This window comes from Giraffa tippelskirchi, chromosome 5, assembly GCF_054371585.1.
Source record: "Giraffa tippelskirchi isolate mGirTip1 chromosome 5, T2T-mGirTip1v1.2.pri, whole genome shotgun sequence".
Taxonomy (NCBI): Eukaryota; Metazoa; Chordata; class Mammalia; order Artiodactyla; family Giraffidae; genus Giraffa; species Giraffa tippelskirchi.
Genome location: NC_137279.1, coordinates 142665816 through 142671661, shown reverse-complemented (window position 1 = coordinate 142671661; position 5846 = coordinate 142665816). Strand labels below are relative to the sequence as shown.

The 5846-nt window shown below is 44.5% G+C and overlaps 1 pseudogene; it reads right to left on the bottom strand.

The window, feature by feature from the left end:
* Nucleotides 1-504: 504 nt before the first annotated feature.
* Nucleotides 505-1325, bottom strand: LOC145505273 (surfeit locus protein 6 pseudogene; annotated as a pseudogene).
* Between the last annotated feature and the right edge of the window lie 4521 nt (nt 1326-5846).

Genomic DNA, 5846 nt, shown 5'->3' with positions numbered 1-5846 from the left:
GAGGATGGTCCTACCTACTCACAGTTACCCACCAGTCAATTCCATCTTCAGCTCTGCCTTAGAGGAGTTGATTTTTGTCCTTTCCAACCGAGTTTTGGACTGACACAGCAGTCACAAAGGCCACTTCGTTCCTGATCCTGTGGACATGGTAGAGGAAAACCGGGCCAGGGAAGTGCCTCCCACTTGCCTACTCTCTCCTCACTGCTTCCTGTCCCCCACCCCGCAACTTTCAGGGAGCCCTCCACCTCACCAGAGGAGGCTGGAAGCCGGATCTGGGTCACCCCTCCCCCAGATCTGAAGGTGCTTTTACACGTGCAGGCTGAGCCCTCTTCACAAGTGGGAGAGGCAAGCAGGGCAAATGCCCACTTTCGGCCTGGGTCAGGGCTGGGGTCGTGGGGGGACGGGGTCTGGCTGCCTGGCCCTCATGCCAGGCCGGTCTGCTCCAGGACAGGATCCTGCCCTTCTTGGGGCCCTTGTCTAGGCGTTGCCCCAACTCGGCCCATCCTAGCCGTACGGCATCTTCTCCACCGTGCTTCGCCCACGTGCCCCTGGCGCGGCGGCCCCGCTCCTCAGGCCTGGCGCCTTGGGGCCTCCAGGAGCAGGCGTTTGGCGTCGCGGATCTTCTTTTTTTACCGTTTTTCCCCTTGAATTCCCCGGCGTTGCCCGCGTCCAGGTCCACTGCCCCTCCAGCCCGGCCCGCGGCGCCTGCGGGCGCGCCGGCAGCCACCAATAGTTCCTGCTCATTAGCGGCGTGAGGTTCCGCTTCACCTTTTGCCTCCACTTCCGGCCCTGCTTCTTTCCTGCGGGCTGCTCCTTGGTCACCTCCACCTTATTGAAGAGCAACCCGCGCACGGGTGGCTCTGCGGCCTCAGTTCCCGCCGAGGCCTGGGCTGCCCTCGCCTTTGCTCTCCTTCCTTCTGCTCCTCTTCTGGTCCTGCTCCTGCTTTCTCTGCCATCTTTTCTTCAAAGCCGGGGAGACAGCTCTTTGGCGCTGCCCTGGCCCCCGGGCCTCCTGTATCCTCTCACGCAGGCGCTGTCCCAGGACATCCTAGGCAGACTGAGTCCGGTTCCTGCGCCAGGCCGTCTGCAGTGGCTGAGGCGGGCTTCCTGATCTGAGACTTCTCTGCAGGGGCCCGTGTCTTTGGCTCCGCAGCCTTCTCCTCCCACGCTTTCTCCTGTCCTTTCTTCCTTTTTAGGGGGCCTAACAGTTTCTAAGACTCGAGTTTTGCCAGCAGACTTGTGCTTCTGTGGCTTGGGTTGAGCTGGGAGCAGACCTTCCTGGCCAGGCTCTGCAGGTAGGCATCCTTTGCAAGCAGAGAACCCATGGCTGAAGGCTCTGGGGCCTCTGGGGGCTTGCTTGGAGTCTTACTCGATGGGAGAACGGCTAGGGTCTAGCGCCCTAGGCCAGCATCTGCGCATTCCCACCCCCCAGCTGAAAACCACCTCAGGTAGCCACTTCAAATGCAGAATCTTCCCAGGTTGGCATCTGCTACCTAGAAAATAGGGACTTCAGTCCTACAACTGCAAGGAACTGAATTCTGGCAATGACAATGGGTGTGGAACCGGATTTGCTCCTGGAAAAGGTGGCCGACATCTTGATCTCTGCCTTGTAATACCGAAAATAGAAACCCTAGCCATACCATGCTGGACTTTTACAAAACTGTGCACTGGTAAGTGGTACTTCTGAAAAATTATTATTTTTTAATTGAAAAAAATGTGTTTCTGCTGTACAGCAAAGTGAATCAGCTGTATGTATACATATATCCCTCATATAAGTGGTATTTTTTAAAGCCGCTGAATTTGTAGCAGTTTGCTACTCACTTATAGAAAAGTATTGAGAGTATGGTACCCAACTCTAAGCTCATTTGTAGGCAGTAATCCCATAAGACAAGTTGCCTCATTATGTAAACATTCTGTAGCTACTTTATTACAGAGGACTCATCATGAAGTTATGTTTCTTAAAAGTAGAAATTTTATAGATGCTTTCCTAAGCTTGCTTTCTGGTGGAGATAAGTTTTTGTTGTTTTAATATGTATCTGTTTTGGCTATTCAGTTTAGTTCAGTTCAGTCGCTCAGTGGTGTCCAACTCTTTGCGACCCCATGGACTGCAGAACGCCAAGCTTCCCTGTCCATCATCAACTCCTGGAGTTTACCCAAACTCATGTCCATTGAGTCGGTGATGCCATCTCATCCTCTGTCATCCCCTCTCCTTCCGCCTTCAGTCTTTCCCAGTATCAGGGTCTTTTCAAATGAGTCAGTTCTTTGCATCAGGTGGCCAAATTATTGGAGCTTCAGCTTCAGTGTCAGTCCTTCCGATGAATATTCAGGAGTGATTGCCTTAAGGATGGACTGGTTGGATCTCCTTGCAGTCCAAGGGACTCTCAAGAGTCTTCTCCAACACCACAGTTCAAAAGCATCAATTCTTCGGCTCTCAGCTTTCTTTATAGTCCAACTCTCACATCCATACGTGACTACTGGAAAAACTATAGCCTTGACTAGATGGACATTTGTTGGCAAAGTAATGTCTCTGCTTTTTAATATGCTGTCTGGGTTGGTCATAACTTTTCTTCCAAGGAGCAAGTGTGTTTTAATTTCATGGCTGCAGTCACCATCTGCAGTGATTTTGGAGCCCCCCAAAATAAAGTCTGTCACTGTTCCTATTGTTTCCCCATCTATTTGCCATGAAGTGATGGGACCAGATGCCATGGTCTTCGTTTTCTAAGTTTCTTTAGTTTTCTAAGTGGGCTTCTTAGTTGCAGCATTTAGACTCTTAGTTGGACATGGGGGATCTAATTCCCTAACCAGGCATTGATCCCAAGCCCTCTGCATTGGGAGTGCAGAGTCTTACCTACTGGACTACCAGGGAAGTCCCCAAGACAAATTTTTTTAACTTGACTGTTTTTTTGTCGGATTTTAGGATCATGGTAGTGTGGTTTTTTTCATTCAGGCTGTTAGCTCAACTGATTGTCAAACGTTCTGCACTTTCCTGACAGTACACAAACACTGAGTTCTGGGTACTCATCAGAGCTTGAAACTTGGCTCTGCCAACTATTAGTTGTGTGGTATGGCAATTTATATACCACCTTATGAACCTCAAGTTCTTCGTTTGAGATGAGTATAATAGTGCCCATCTTGTGGGCTGTCTCTAGTGTTGGCAGATGTGTATATAAAGTGCTACACTACTCCTTCAGGCTTTCTCCTTCACTTATCCTTGCTCCTTTATCATTTTCTTTTTAAAAATTTGGTTTTACATAGAGACAAAAAATAAACAATGGAGAGTCAACAGTAAGAAAAGCCTCTTGGGTTTCATCCTCTGTTTCTTTTATAAATTAACTTGTCTATAGAGGACACTTGGTTCCATAAGGAGCCCCAAGAAGAAATGTTTCCTGCCCTCAGGGGGCTGACATTCGAAAGGAGACAGGATGAGCTCACATCTATCATTTTCTCATGTTTGTGTTTCCCTAGTATACTCTCTTTTGTGACAAGCAGGGTGTGGTTCCTTTAGCAAGTGGGATTGCTCTAATGTGTTTTTAAGATCAGTGAAGTAACTTTCCATTGTGAGCTACCCTTGGAAGGGAGAATGGGAATACAAGGGAGGAACATGTATTTTTTCAAGGTAGTGGCACATGACTGGCAGCCCCTGCTGCCTGTGGTCTACAGGAATGCTTCTGCAACAGAGCCTGTAAACATAACATTCATGACTAAGTGTTTTGTAGAATGGAAAAATCAATGACTAGACCAGGAAAGAAACCGTCATCATAGACAAATAGCAGGCTAGCACCAGTGGGACAGGAGGATCATAGGCTTGAGGTAGGGACTGTTGAACATACTCAACTTATTAAAAAAAAACAGTTTTAATTTTCCTAATTGTTCCCCCAAACACAGATGATGGATACGGTCTTGTGTAGTTGAATTTGGTTGCTGTTGTATAACATTTTTACGAGGTTTAGGAGATCTTTCTTTTTTTCCCATAAAAACCAGTAAAATTCTTACACTTCACTTGGGAATTGTGTTTGAATTCTGAATACAGATGTGTGTGTGTGTCTTCATTTCCCATCAACACAGATGTTTATTTCAGAAGGACAATCACTGTAGACTTTTCCTGGGCTGTTACCCAAGTTTTTTCACAAGAATATTGTCTTATGAAATAGAGCAGCTGCTGGTGTCTTCTATATTTATTGGAAAATTCTTTAACCTTTTAAAAATAGTTTTTATTGAGATATAATTGATATACTGTGTTGTATTAGTTTTAGGTGTACAGCATAGTGATTTGATATTTGTATACACTGCAAAATGATCACCACCATGTCTCATTACCATTAGTCAGCATACAAAGTTAATGCAATATTACTGACTATAACTTTTTAAAAAAGGGTTTCTACAGACGTGAGATAATTTTGTTTTATTGTTAGAATATTTTCTTTTTGAGGGGAACCTAGTTAACTCCTATGGGCTGGGATCCAGGAAAAAGAAAGTAGAACCAGTATAGGCAATATGGCTGATATAGATTGCTGTTATGATAAAGGGAAGATGAAAATTGAAATAATGAATTTTTCTTATTTTACAGTAAAGAGAATGTTAGACTCCTGACAATGGACCTAGTTTCCAGTATCCGATGACTATTTTTTTTAAACTATATCTAATCCACAATAAATGGGACACAATTTTACTCCTTACTGTGTAGCACTTTCTAAACTCAAGTTAAATCAGTATACTGCATGCTCTATGGGCATGGGCTTGCGTGCTCAGTCACATCCGACTCTTTGTGACCCCATAGATTGTAGCCCACCAGGCCCCTCTGTCCAGGGAATTTTCCAGGCAAGAATACTGGAGTGGCTTGCCATTTCCTTTTCTAGGGGATCTTCCTGACCCAGGGTTGGAACCTGCATCTCCTGCATTGGCAGGAGGATTCTTTACCACTGGCACCCCTTAAAGCATTGATTAAAGAATTCACCTAGCAATGTGAAGAAGGAAATAACAACCCATTCCACTATTCTTGCCTGGGAAATCTCATGGACAGAGGAACCTGGTGGGCTACAGTCCACGGGGTCCCAAAAGAGTCAGACATGACTTAGCGACTAAACAACAATAAGAAAGTATAGTTCATAGATATTCTTACATTCTAATTCATCCATTTCTCTCTTTGCATCAAGTTAGAGTGAGAGAAAAGATGTCTGTTTCAAAGTCAAAGTCTTTCATAGTGTGATTTGGTAGACATTTTTGAGAAAGGTTTTTATAAAGATTTTGAACAACATGAATGATTTTTGGTAAATTCATCAAGGATACTTGTTTTTTTGCTTCTCTTTCCAATTTATAAGTTTTTCTGTAACGAGTTTTAGAATTCCAATATAAAGTTGACTAGGTAATGTATCTGTATGCCATTTGCTGTAAGCAGTTTAAGAAGCAATATAGATGTGCCTGGCAGGGTATATTATAATGATAATTTCTTTTGGTTGATGACTCCAGGAAGATTAAAGCTAAGGTTGAAGTTTGAAGTAATGGTTAACGTAATATATACTCTAGTACTTTTTCTCCAGTACTCTTGACACTGAACAAAAGGAAACCCTTTATATATAGCTTGGAGAAAATTATTTAGGGATAATGCTACTCATTCAGTGATAAATTGTAAAAGTCATTATTTCAAAGTTGAATACATGAATATAGCTGAGAGGCCCTTATAGAGTTATTGAGGGAAGCCAATGATTTGGGTTCCAAAGCTTCTGAGACTGGTAATGTGAAGGACAATCTGTAGAGTATGGCAGGGTATCACTGTCAGCTGAAGCCTTCCAGGACGGACCACTGGTCTTATGCACCAAGGAAGTTTTAAAAAATAGCAACTTTGTGAC